Source organism: Tamandua tetradactyla, chromosome 2, assembly GCF_023851605.1.
Source record: "Tamandua tetradactyla isolate mTamTet1 chromosome 2, mTamTet1.pri, whole genome shotgun sequence".
Classification (NCBI taxonomy): domain Eukaryota; kingdom Metazoa; phylum Chordata; class Mammalia; order Pilosa; family Myrmecophagidae; genus Tamandua; species Tamandua tetradactyla.
Window position 1 is genome coordinate 98,987,056 of NC_135328.1, and position 14,247 is coordinate 99,001,302.

The 14,247-nt window shown below is 42.2% G+C and overlaps 1 protein-coding gene across 2 annotated transcripts in view; it reads left to right on the forward strand.

The window, feature by feature from the left end:
- Nucleotides 1-12,291: 12,291 nt before the first annotated feature.
- TJP2 (tight junction protein 2) overlaps nt 12,292-14,247 on the forward strand; it is a 129,566-nt gene continuing 127,610 nt past the window's right edge. For both annotated transcript variants that reach the window (XM_077148370.1, XM_077148369.1), the window contains exon 1: nt 12,292-12,460. The gene's annotated coding sequence lies outside the window, so the exon portion shown is untranslated. The remainder of the gene's footprint in view (nt 12,461-14,247) is intronic.

The following is a 14,247-nucleotide window of genomic DNA, read 5'->3' on the forward strand; positions in this document are numbered from 1 at the left end:
TGAATATGTAACTATGTGATGATATTGTGAATTACTGATTATATACGTAGAACGGAATGATCAAAATAGGAATGTTTGCATTTATTTGGTGTTTTTTTGGTATTTAGGAAAATAAAATAAAATAAAAAATAAGCAAGCAATTGCTTGAACCAATCTCTTGGGTACCTACCATTCTGTTAATCAAGAATCTGTTTCTGGGCAGGGATGAATCGCTGACCTCAGCCCAGTAGATCAGAGTCTTTTGCTGCATATTACACATCTAAGCAATAGTAACCAGTAATTGATGAAGACAATGGATGTATTCCTAACACCCACCTTCAATTCCCAGTCATTTTGCTTCTTGGTCTTGGCTCCCTGAGAAAATGAGCCAACAATGTGTAAAGACAGAGTCTTAGAAAATATTTTCTTACTATTTCCTCACAGGCTAGTGCTCTCTAGCTTATGAACTCAACATTATATCCTTCCACACACAATAGATGCATTTGTAAATGAAGGTTACAAGGTTACTTGGGGTATTCAATGTATATCTGTGAGTCTGGAAAGCACTGAAGGAAGGACTAATATGCATTCACTGAGTGCTTTTATTTAGCTTGCCAGAGACAGAAATCCTATGAATCAAACCGGGCTAGGCAGTTGCAGGCAGCATACAACTGATTATCTCCCAAGTGAGTCTGAAAGCATCTTGTTACCCTGGATCCTAAGGGGGTTGTTGCCCTGTTGCCTTGGGAACCATAAGTAGGGATAATTAACTCTGCGCCTCATTTTAGTGACTTTTTAGTTCTTGATATAACTTCTTGCAGAGATGGCTGCCTACCAGTTGCCAGACCCAAATGCGAGACAAATTCCTTCTCCTGGAGGGTTAACGTGGCACCTGTGGCCGCACCCTCCATCCTTGAGGAGCGCGCACCATGTTCTCTCAACAGGCACGCATGGGACGACCTCTGGTTTCTGTCCCCCAGGTTTCAAATTCACAAGTACCAGGCAAAGCAACTCACACTATGCAGTTCTTAGGATGGCTTGGGAGCTTGGTGAGTAGCTTTTTGTTCTTTCCTTATTGTAATGCTTTACTAAAGAAGAAAAGAGAGAGTATTCTTCACAGAAGCTTGGCAGATTACTTTCCGTTGTATCAAGCCAAGATTTATGTTTTAATTTTGACTTCCTATTCTTTAAGAAAGTTATACCTTAGTGAAGAGGTTATTCAGTTTTTCAATTTAACAAATGTTATTTGTTGAGCACAAACTATGTGCCACATGTAAATTCTATCTTCAAAGAATTTTGTGGGTGTGCATGTATGTGAGTGTGTATAACAAAGGGGACTTTAAGGGGAGAAGAGGAAGACAAAAACCAGAAGTGTGCCCTGTAGACAGAAAATATAAGAGACCACCAAAGGAGCAAATATGGGTACTGTAGAGAGGCTTAGAGGATCGAGTAAGTGGTCATACCCAGTTGGTAAGATCAGGAGGAGCTTCAATAATTTAGTGGTTGAGAGATGGGCCTTGAGGGATGGACAAGATTTTAACAAGCAGATTAGGGAGGAGTGGGGGCTGAAGGAAAACCATTCCTAGGGGAAATTACAAGCCCTTGTGGGAAGAAGTTCCAGGTTGGTAGAAGTGTAGTTTGTATATTAGTGTTGAGTGAAAGCATGAGTTGAGCCCTATTGTATATCCGGAGTGCAAAGCTGAGGGATGGGATGTCACCTTCTTCCAAGAGGAGAATTTATGCTGGAAAGTGATTTGACCAGAGGTAAAGAGCCCGGTGTGGACAGGTTTGAAGTTGAGGAGCTGCTGACACATTCTCAACATCGCCCAAGTAAGGTACAATAGGAGGGCAAGAAGAATGGAGAGAAGTGAACGGAGGTGAGGACACTGCAGAGTATTTACACTCGGGACTGATAGAATATGGGTCCAGAATGTCTCAGATGGAATCCCTCTGCTTACCAGGTCCAGGAAATCCTATGCAAACTGTTATAAACATTAAGAACATTTATTAGCTCACAAAATGCAGAAGTTCGGAAATAAGGTAGACTTCAGCACCAGCTTAATCTAGAGACTCGGCTCCATTTCCTTCCTGTTACCCCGCCACACCCTCCTCTGCATCCTCAGGCAGTTTCCATCATGGAGGCAAAATGGTTGCTGTAGTGCGGGCTTCCCATCTGTACACCAGCTCACCCGGTCTTCTAGTGGCTCTCTCCTTTTTCCAAATGTATCCTTATTCTTGTTAAACTTGTAATTGTGGAATGTAATGCACATATGGAAAAGTACATAAAACACAGACGTGCAGCTCGATGAATTTTTATAAAGCAAGAACCCACGTGTCACCGCCCAGGTCACGAAATAGAATGCTGCCAGCATCGCAGAGCCCTCTGTGTACGCGGTTCCTTCATTCAGAGAGAAGAAACTTCTTAACCAGAAGTTTGAAGTAAATTTCCCCTAGATTTTCATTAATCTGAATCAGGTTCCAGGTTCGTTTGGGAACCAAGCCCACATAGCCAGGAGAACGTCACGTGCAGAAATCGGTTTAGGAGTGAGTGCGTGAGCCAACAGGACTACACGTAGAGCCAAAGTTATTGCCCCTGGGGCCACATTCCCTGAGGCGCAGAGCTGCAGAGAGGAGGGCAGGTACAGGAGCAACACTGCTGTAGGAAAAGGCTTGGGAGGAAGGGGAGCTGGGCAGCAGCCTCCAAGACCGCCCACAAATACTACTCCAACCCAGTAAATCTGGGGTACTGGTTTCACAGACCTGAGCCGACTAGCTGATACAATACGTAATCATATATGTAATCTGAGCCCAGTGGTTTTCAGTGAGGGAGGAGATTGTACCGGAAACTTCTGGGAGACTTTAAATTCTGAACAGCGCTCCCTCTACCCTCCCACTCCTGTCCTGCCCCCAGAAGGTAAAAATTACCTTCTCAGATTCTCAGAGTTGCTTGCAGCTAGGGCTAGCCTCAGACCCAATGTTGGCTAATATAATAGAAGCAGCAAAGCTTACAGCAAAATCGACAGGTAGTCTCAGCCGGCCCAGGCTTTTTCCTACGCTATCTCCTACATGCCTCGGGGTGGGGCAGCCATTTGGGGTCTATGTGGATCTAAACTACAGGCCAACACATCAGAGCTGAAGGACTGGAAAAGCCTTTCCTCTGTTTTAATCTTAGAGGTACTATCCCTTATCTGGAGACTCTGCCTCCAGATTTTTTGTGATGTGAAAAACATTACACTGTGGTGGGGATTCTGTTATCTGTAGCTGATGCTAATCCTGCCCAATACAATATCCTTCTTTCTTTTTTTCTATGAATAAAGTCATATAATTTCTAGTAGCAACAAAGTTAGGAAGCAGCTATGAGAGTTATTACTCTCATTTTCAAAAAAGGGAAAACAGTTTTGGATAGGTTCAATGAGTTTCCCTAAGTGACACAACTAGCAGGTGACAGCCATGGGATTTAGGCCACGGTCTGTCGGATTCCTACCTGTACTCCTTCTCTTGTTCCATGTGCATCAGTCTAGAGTTCTTGGATTAGCAGAAAAGAGGCTCCTTTAGGTCTCTTTTAAAGCAGGCATTATTACAAGACCTTGCACCAACAGTATTAACATGCATTTATTTAAAAGAAACAAGAATTAGCTCAGTTCCTCTACTCTTCATAATACTTTTCCTTTTTTTTTTTTTTTAAGAGATTCTGCTGCTTTTTAATTTTTTTTTATTTTTATTTTTTAACATGGGCAGGCACCAGGAATCGAACCCGGGTCCTCTGGCATGGCAGGCAAGCATTCTTGCCTACTGAGCCACCATGGCCTGCCCATACTTTCCCTTTTGACACAATTGATCTGAGTCCCTGTTCACTGCATGAAGAGTTGCAACTACACCACATTTTATCTTGATGTGTTTTTTACTTGATGTCTCTTTATAGTTAATAATATTTTGAAATTTTAAAAAAATTGAATACAATCTTTGAAATGATGAAAAAGAGAGGAAATTATCTCTACTATAACTATCCTAAGTAAATATACACATGATATTGCATTTTGGCTTATTTTGTTCCTGAGCTTTCACCTGTGAATCTCATCTTTGCCTAATGGTGATCATAATACATGAATTTTGTATTCTGTCATTTCCTTTGAACATTACATTTGCAAGTATTATCCACAAGCTTTATTAAGGCAAAACTCCTTTTTGTTCATTATTATGTCATCTGTGATTAGCAGGTAATAGTAAAGCTGGCTCAATAAATATGTGTTACCTGAGTAAATTTTGCTCTAGAGTCTCCATAATTAACACATACATGCTCACATGATGTTCCTTGTAATGGCTATGCCTTCATTTACTTAACTTTCCCCTAAACGTTGGATATTTCAGTTGCTTTCAACTGTTTTGCTTTCATAAATATGTTGATTAAAAATCTTCATGCATATAGATTTCTTTCTATGTGGATAGGAGCCCCAGGGTGAAATTATGAGGTTAAATGATTTGGGCATCTTCATAAGCCTTGATGCATTTGATGAAACTATTTTTGTAAATGGCTGGAGCCCTTTACAATGCCAATGCTCATGTACCAATATCACCACACCCTTACCTGCCCTGTTTTTGTTGTTTCTACATGGTTGCTTTTGAATTAAGGGAAGGAAGCCCTTGATCAATTAGCATGCTTCTGTAACCTCAGTTAAGTGTGGCAGATGCACCATGTGAAACAAGTATGCATTAAAATGTGAGTCTATTATTTCTGTCATGCTCTTGCTACCCCCACTATTACCCAATGCATAATAAACACAGGGGCAGTTCAACTATTTTGCGGCCTCTAATTTCTACCATTGACTTATATATGTAAATACAAGTTGTAATTATTACAGAACCATTATTTTATTCTTCAGAGCTTTTGAGCACTTACAGTGAGCGAATTGATTTTTACATTAAAGCAATAAATAATCATATCCTCATTTTCGACAAAGCTTTTAACTGAATATAGCTATATCCATATCTATATCTAGTTCTATCTTCACCTTTCTAGTTAGAAATTCACAGACAGTTCCAGCTGCAGAGAAACTATGCTTTGCTATGTGAGTCTGAAATTAGTATACACCAAAGGGTTAATGAAAACAACGGCAGACTTTGGACTGCTAACAATTGACCAATATGAACTATTATTTCTTTATGAGCTGTTTGCCAAAGTCCAAATAACTAGCAGTCATTGAATGCCATGAAATAAGTAGTGTACCACTTATCTGAACTGATATTTTCTTAGAAAAACCTTTCAATGCTTTGGCGAGGAAAGCAAAGAATCTAGAGGTAATGCCTGGCTCTAAAATACTGCATGAAGGGTAATAAAATGAACAATTTAAGGCACTTGCCAAAGTAGGAAGGCTGTAAAGTGTGCTAAAGAGGATTAAGGTATTTTTAACCCAGTGATTGCTGAGTGTGCAGAAGGGATCTGTGATTGGCTCTTCCTCTTGCCTTTCTTATCAACACCACTAGTTGTGTTGTTGTTCCACGTGGGAGGTTTACCTGCCTCATTTCTGCAGCTGCTTGATGAGAAGCTGGTGACATGGAGGAGGGACCTGGGGCTTAGCCAGGTCCTGGAGTGGCCCTGCCTGCAGGCCACACAGGTGTGGCTGGGATTGACGCCAGAGGACGGCTGAACATACACAGTCACGTGACCCATGTGATTGTGACCAGTCTGTTTCTCTTATTTTCCTTTTTTAAAATAAAGCCAGGCTGCTGTCATTCACACCCTGTAGGAATGTTGTGTGTAGGTATGTTTTTTATTAAATTAGAGAAGTTATAAGTTTACAGAAGAATCATGTAGAAAATACAGAGTTCCCATACACACTCCCTATTATTAACACCTTGCATTAGTGTGGTACTTTTGTTATAACTGATGAAAGAATATTATAATTGTGCCATTAACTAGATTATGGTTTATATTACAGTTCCCTGATTGTGTTGTAAAGTACTATGGTGGCGTTTTTTTATAAGTTTTATTCTAGTAACATATACAACCTAAAATTTCCCCCTTTTAACCACATTCACATATATAATTTGGTGCTGTCAGTTGTCTTCACGATATTGTGCTACCAACACCACTATCCATTACCAAAACATTAATTCCCCATCCCCAACTCCTCCCCAGCCCAGCCAGTTTCTGAGAGTGCAGCTGGCCCGCTTCCCTGAGGAAGCCCCATGGTCCCTTGACCACAACCTCTCTCCAGGTACCCAACAAGACGTTCTCCATCTCATTGGGTAATGGTAAGTATAAGACAAGAGGTACCTGGCAGATCTAGTCTACCCCTGCATTTATTTTACTTTTGTTTTTTATTAAATTAAAACCCTATCCAAATTCTCGCCTGCCAGGCTGGAGACCCAGGTTCAATTTCTGGTGCCTGGCCATGCAAAACAAACAGACAAACAAACAAAATGACCCTATCCAATAGGGTAAAGGGTGATATTGTCCATATTTTAAAACTTCAACTTCCATGTGAAACTAAAGGGAGAGATGTTTATTGGGTACAAATTTTATATTTGGGGTATATTTTGGGTACCTAATTTAACTTGTATGGTCAGTTTAGTTGAACACCATAAGTACATGGAATCTTGAATAGGGAGAGAGATTTTATTGGTTTGTCCAGGTTAGTGTGATGCCCCAACAAATCCCAGAGTAATTTGGGCAGTGAATAAACAAGTGTTTCCAAAGTCCCCTTAGGGAACTGGAGAGAAAGGAGGAAATATTCAACTTCCCCATTTGGAGAACTTCTGATATTCTCAGAAGCAGTGAGGACAACCAAATCAATAGGTTGAGCCCTCGATCTTGGGGTTCACCCCTATGAAACTTATTCTTGCAAAGGATAGGCTAAGCCTACTTAAAATTTGTCCTAAGAGTGACCCCTAGAGAACCTCCTTTGTTGCTCAGATGTGACCTCTCTCTCTCTCTAAGCCAACTCAACCGTTGAACTCACTGCCCTCCCTCCTACATGGGACTTGACTCCCAGGGGTGTAAATCTCCCTAGCAACATGGGACAGAACCCTTGGGATAAGCCTGGACCCAGCATCAAGGGACTGAGAAAGCCTTCTTGAGCAAAAGGGGAAAAGAGAAATGAGACAAAATAAAGTTTCAGTGGCTGAGAGATTTCAAACAGAGTTGAGAGGTTATCCTGGAGGTTATTCTTACACATTATATAGATACCCCTTTTTAGTTTATAGTGTATTGGAGTGGCTGGAGGGAAGTACCTGAAACTGTTGAGTTGTGTTCCAATAGTCTTGTTTCTTGAAGATGATTGTATGAAGATATAACGTTTACAATGTGACAGTGTAATTGTGAAAACCTCGTGTCTGATGCTCCTTTTATGCAGGGTATAGACAGATGAATAAAAAATATGGATTAATAAATAAATAAATAATGGCAGGGACAAAGGGTAAAATAAATAGGGTAGATAGAAATATTAATAGTCAATGAGAGGGAGGGGTAAGGTGTATGGAATGTATGAGTTTTTCTTTTTTCTTTTTCTGGAGTGATGCAAATGTTCTAAAAAAAGATCATGGTGATGAATACACAACTATGTGATGGTATCATGTGCCACTGATTGTACACCATGTATGGAATATATGTGTGTGAAGATTTCTCAATAAAAATAGTAAAACAACAACAACCCTATCCAAAAAGTGAAGATCTGTCTTCACCACCCCCCCAAACCACAGCCTTTCTTACTTCCCTTTCCATTTAATCATTGTTATCGAGCTGCTGAGTGTCCTTTCATTTTTCTATTCACGTGGCGTACGTGAGCATATAAATCACGAATAGGTTCATACCATATGTGTTGTTCTGCAGTTTGCCTTTTTTCCTTTGCAATGTGTTTTTGAGAACTTTGCATGTTGGTTCTTGTAGAATAAATCTTTGTTTTTAACTGATAGAGAGCATTCCTCAGTCAGCAGAAATACCTTGAAAAGTTGCGACCCTCAAGTCAGACAAAGCCAAGAGAAAAATCCTGAATTCAAATGAATATCTTTTTACCCCCAAGTTTTTGTATAGGAAAAATGTCAAAATAGTGGAAAGACTAGCCCAGTAAACATCCATAATTAGATTCAACAGTTGCTACCACTTTCACTGGTTGCCATTTTAACATCTGCTAGAGTTTTGTGATTCTAAGGTAAGTATATGAGAAGAAGGATGATTCTATCAAATCCAAGATCGTGAGAGTTAGAAAGAAAAAACATTTACAAGTTTTAGGAGGTAAAGAAATGTAAAATCCACTCAAGTGATTGATCTGGGTGGAAACTGCAGATTTCCATAATTGGAAGAATTAGAAATCCAGGGATGTGGATCACAAGGCTTGAAGGTGTTGAGTAATCAATACACGTACCACAGAATTCAAAAATGGATGCATTTTTCTGGTAGCTATAAACTTCAAACATACTTAGAAGGCAATACTCCAAATGACAAGGGATGATATATATATTACCTTGATGGATGAAAAGAAGAGTCATTTTTATCTTCAAATCCAGGCCTTACAATGACCTGAAATCTTTTGTCCAAAGTTAACTAACAGGTAATTGTCTGCCTAGAGGGTGGACACATTTTTATTCAAAGGAAACTTTAGAATTAAGTATAGAAATGGAATATTATGCAGCAGTAAAACTGAATGAAATACAACAATACTCAACAACCTAAATTATTCTTAGAAACAATTTGAAATGAAAAGAGCTTGCAGAATACAACTGATTGCAGAATCATGATATAGTGTGATTATATTTTTGTAAAGCTCTAAAAACAAGCAACTCCAAGCACATTGTTTAGGAAAAGAGACATGTTTGGCAAAATGGTTCTTTTTTTTCCCTGAATGAATGAAAGATTTAGGACAGTGATTAACTTGGAATGGGTGGAGAACTGGGGTTAGGATCTGGGAGCAGATGGGGACTTCAAAAACACTAGCGATTTTCTATCCATAAATTCTGTAGTGGGTTCGTGTGTTCATTTTATTGTATGCTCCAAAGCTTACTAGAATTACTTATTTTGTATGTATTAAATATTACATAATAAAATGTTATCAATGAAAATAATGCTTGATTTATAAGTAGAATAATGAAATGTGTAAAGTTAAAACTGAACTCAAAACTAGGGTTTTGAATTTGTAACTTTAATTGAATATACATTTTAGAACTAAAGCAAACCTCTGAACAGTCTACACACAAAACCACTCTCAGAAACATTTAACACATGCTATGCACGTACCATTGTTTATCTTGCCTTTATTTTGATGGGCATTTAATTTTGCTTTTTTACTCTTCCAGAAACAGCAATCAGCATTCTTGAGCATACCTCTTTCAATAAGTGTGTGAGTGTTTTTCTGGGGTAGATAACTTAAAAGTGGATCAAAGCGTGAGGAGTCTGAAGTTGAGACTCACAAATTAAATGTGTAACTTGGGATCACACAAGCAGCAGGCAGTACCAAGAAACAAGGTCTCTTTCCACTGCTCCATGGGGTCTCTATCACCTGGGAAGAAAACACCTGTTTTATCAAGGCCAGTGCCCCACTTCAGATTGTGATTTGGCCTTTTCCCCTTCCTGTCTTCCTGGCCTGCAGGTGAATTACAGTATCAGAACCTCAGAACAGAGAATACTCACTGTCACAAGAGGCAGCAGAATGGAGCTTTGTCTCCGGGGAGGCAGGCACAATGGGTTTTCTGGGGTTGCCTTGGTGCCAGGGGTCGAGAGGGAACCTCTGCTGAGCTCCAAGTCAGTCTTTGCCCCATTTTTCACAACCCTGCCCCTGTGGCCCATGGAGACGAATCTTTTTATTTCTCTGAGCAGATTTTGAAGTATTTAGTCTTCAGAGTGGAAATGTTTATTAGCTACTGAAATGCTCGTTTGTTGATTACAGGAAAGCACAGACAAAGGAATACATACAGCATGTACCCAGAATGAAGAATGGGTGGGAAGAAGGAAAATGTCAATTATGAGCTGTGCCAGGCTGTGTCCTTTTCTTCCCGTCTGAACATATTCCAAGAAAATCCAAGTCCTCTTCGAAACGTTCATTTCATCTTAGATACAGAAAGGAATTACACAGGCGTTTTATTTTGTATGTTGTGTGTCAGGAGCCAAACAAGATTTACACATTGCATTTCACTGATATATCTCAAGTCCCTTTTAATCTATAGGTTTCTCCTCCATCTTTTTAAAATTCTTTGTTACTTATGGAGGAAACTGGGTTGTTTGTCTTTTACAGTTTCTCACGTTCTGGATGTTTTGATTGGAGATCCCACCCCTCTGCTCCCCCACCCCGGTAGTGTTAACACATTCCTCTATTCCACTAGTTCTGATAAACTCATAGTTGGATAGAAGCTTGGTGCAACTCTGACTTGTTCTTTTGGCAAGAATGTGTCGTATGTGTGCTGTGTGATTCCATCAGAGGGCATATAATGACCCGTAATATTTTCTGTGATGTTAGTGGCAATTGATGGCTTTTGTCTTGAGCCATTCTTTCATTAAGGGCATGCAAAATGCTGCTATTCTAATTTTTTTCATTCTTTATTTATTTATTAGCTGGAATAATTTTCTCTTGAAATATTTAGTTGAGATAGTTTGTGGATATCTTAGCCTGGGTTCCGCAAGAAGCAGAGTCTTGAGTCAAACGTTTACGTGTGTATCGCTTTTTAAAAAACAAAGTACATCCAAGTTCTAAATGATAGTTCCAACTCAGATTTAGTATTGCCTAACTTCTTTGATTTTATGTTATCTCTTTTCTCATACCGAACAATCTTGATTCCTAACAACATGGACATAATTGCTTATTATTAACATTATCATTATGGAAAAACAGTGTATGCTTCTTATTAAAGTTCTCTTTGTCCTACCGTATGTTCCTAAGGAATGCAATTGTATTTTAAAGTCAAGCAATTGTATTTTAAAGTCATTTGACATAATTTCCCTTACGGGAAATTCATATTTATTGCATTTGCTTTTTAAAAATGTGAATTCATTTTGTTTTATAATTACATAAAACATTTACATCATTTTCAAAACAAAATCTACAAAACAGGGTATATTCAGAGAAGTCTTGCTTCTATCCTTATCCCTTCCATTCAGTTTCCTCCCTCTCCCATAAGAAAAATTATTTTTCTTAATAATTTATGAAAGTACATTAAAAATGCATATTTGTGCCCTTGCTTTCTTAATCAGCGAGGATATTTACTTTTATTTTCCATACTAGTATTTTGTCTCTGACATACTACTGTTTATCCTCCTTAAAATTGTTCTGCCCTTTGGCCTCTATCTTCCCTTTTCTTGGAATAACTTTTGGATGGGGTACTTCTAGAAGTCTAAAGAAACGTGAGTTATATAAAAAGCACTGTTACTCATTCATTCCATTAATTCTGGCAAAGATCTGTGTGGGAGGAGAATTTGGCAGCCATGAGCAAAACGGTCTTGAATGAATGACTGATTGACATCGCTAGGATTTTTAACAAGGCTAAATGTAAGGAGCACCTGCTTGCCAGGTGCATGCTTGAGCACTAAAATAAGAAGATTCTGCCTTCTTGGCAGAGCAGGGATTGCAGAAGTGATTAAGCAGGCCATCTGGTTAAGGCTCGGCGCTCACCTATTGTCCCAGCGGGAGGAACTGGTATTTCCGGATTGGGGCCTCAGACCCGGTGATCTCGGCTAAGAGGGTGCGGTTGGTGGGGGAGGGGAATGGAAGCTAATCATAGAAGTTAACTTCTCACCAAAATCATTAACTATTTCCTATTCCCCACAAATATTCCTTCTTGTTTTTCTACAGCTGGCCCCTTCCATGCCCATACCCCTGGAGAGGATCAGAAAGCAGACCTTTTATTAAAATTTTTTAAATAAAAAACGAAGCAGACAATAAAGAAGGACAGAGAATTCCTCTTGCACTTGGGCGGGAAGGAAGCTCGCGGAGAGTTTTGCAGAGAAGGGAAGAGGCAGGGGAGTGGGCGCGCTGATTGCGAAGACAAGACCGCCCGCGCGGCCGCAGCCCTTACCCCACCGCCACTCGGCGCGTTGAGAGACCACCCGCCTCAACCCTTCCCGACGCCCCAAAATAACTCTGTAAGAAGATGCGGCTCCTTCCGGGGCCCCGCGCGCCTGGCGCCCTCGGGGTCGCTGGGAAGCAGGTGATGGCCACTTCCCACCGCTCTCCCCTCCCGGCCGCTGGTCTCCGACTCGCCGCCGCCCAACTCCTCCTGCCCCCACCCTGGCTTTTTTTTTTTCTTTCTGCCAAACCTCCAAACAGGAAATAGTTTGAGTCGCAATAATACAAAGGAGCTGCGGCGCACTACTCGCGCCGGCCTGTTCCCGACGCAGCCTTCGGCACTCCAGTCCCGGTGAGGCGCCGCCAGCGACGCGCGGGGAGCTCCGGGGACGCGATCCCCGCCGGCGCGTCGTCTTAAGTACGCTCAAGCGCCGGGGAGAGCCGGCTTTGCCCTGCGCCCGACTCCGCGGGTAGAAACCGCCGCCTGCCTCCAGGCGAGTACCCTCCTCCCTCTTCCTCCCCGGTCCCTGGAGCGCCGGGCTGGGTTCGGGCGTCGCCAGCATTCCTTCCTTCCCGCCGCGACTTTTGCGGGGCGACGCAGCGAGCCGGAGGGATTTGCAGAGTGTGGAGGGGGTTGGGGGCAGAGCGAGTAAAGTCGAGTTGATGATCTCCTTGTGGATTTCGGGGTGTACGTTATTGGGCATTATTTTTTTCGTGTCTGGGGATACTTGACTGGCTTTTGCCTCCCTATTTCCCCGGCGGTGGGGCAGGGGCATCACGTCACAGGGTTTTCCTTGGGGAACCACCTAGAAGTGAATTTGAGTACACACCTGGGTCAGGTACGGGTCCCTGGGAGCCATACTGTTTTCCCTCCCTGCTTTGGCTGCTTTACCCCCCAAGGGATGGAAACTCACTTTCATGTGAACTTTTTCTTAACCAGAGCAAAAGGGCCTCTTGGGTTTCTGTTGGCGCAGCCAGTGTTTGCAGTGTCTTGAAGGGTCAGGAGATGGAGTCTTGGATTTGCGCGGGCGGAGGGAGGCACTAGTTAGTTGAAAGCCGGTGCCCGGCGCTAGCTGAGGTGCGGGGAGCCTAAGCGTTAGAGCTTGAAAACTCCGCACTCTAGAGAACCTGGCTCTGCAGCCGAGAGAGCTACGCACTTCCCCACGCAGCCCGCAGAGCGGGGAGCTGCTCGTCCAGCACGGCAGAACCTCGGGGAAACTGTGTGTGTGTGTGTGTGTGTGCGTGCGCGCGCGGCAGAACCTCGGGGAAACTGTGTGTGTGTGTGTGCGCGTGTGTGTGTGTGCGCGCGCGGCAGAACCTCGGGGAAACTGTGTGTGTGTGTGCGTGTGTGCGTGCGTGCGTGTGTGTGCGTGTGTGCGTGCGTGTGTGCGTGCGCGCGCGGCAGAACCTCGGGGAAACTGTGTGTGTGTGTGTGTGTGCGCGTGTGTGTGTGCGCGCGCGGCAGAACCTCGGGGAAACTGTGTGTGTGTGTGCGTGTGTGCGTGCGTGCGTGTGTGTGCGTGTGTGCGTGCGTGTGTGCGTGCGCGCGCGGCAGAACCTCGGGGAAACTGTGTATGTGTGTGTGTGTGTGCGCGCGCGTGCCATGGCTGACTGATTTGTAAGGGAGTGAGCGAGTCTGTCACTTTGCTGGGCGTAGTCTGTGTTCAGGGTCTGCACTTGCGAAGTTGTTCTATATAGGGACGTCAGTCAAACCTGGCTGGGAGATCTTTATGTTGGATAAAGGCCATTGAATTCCAGGGATTCTTCAAGCTTCCAAGACTGTTTCGAAGTCTGCATGAGGGTTTTCTGTAAAATTGGGTCCTTCTCCACTGTCCTTATTGCCTGTGGCTGACCCAGGTCCAGAGCTGGTGGTGGTGGTGGATACTGCTGGAAGGCCCAGTCAGGCCTTCTGTAGGAGTTCCTCAAAGCATTTTTTTTTTTCTTAAAGGAAAATATTTTATTGGAGAGATGTGCCTTATCAAAAATCAGTATGAGAATTTGTCCAGGGTGGCAAAACAATATATGAAAGAACGGAATGCTTCTGCAGACTTTAGCATTTGTGAAACTTTGGCATGTAATATACATGGGTTCTTAGAATAAAGAACTTTAATTACCCGGTCAATTTGACTAATGCAGTGAAAGATACATAGAACCTAGTGCTATCTCTTAGGATGAAGCAGAAGATAACCTTTCTCTCAAAGCATTTTTACAAAGGGTGGTTGGTAGGTAAGTCATGTCCCCAATAACCAGTTCACTTGAAAGATATGTGAGTAACCCTCTG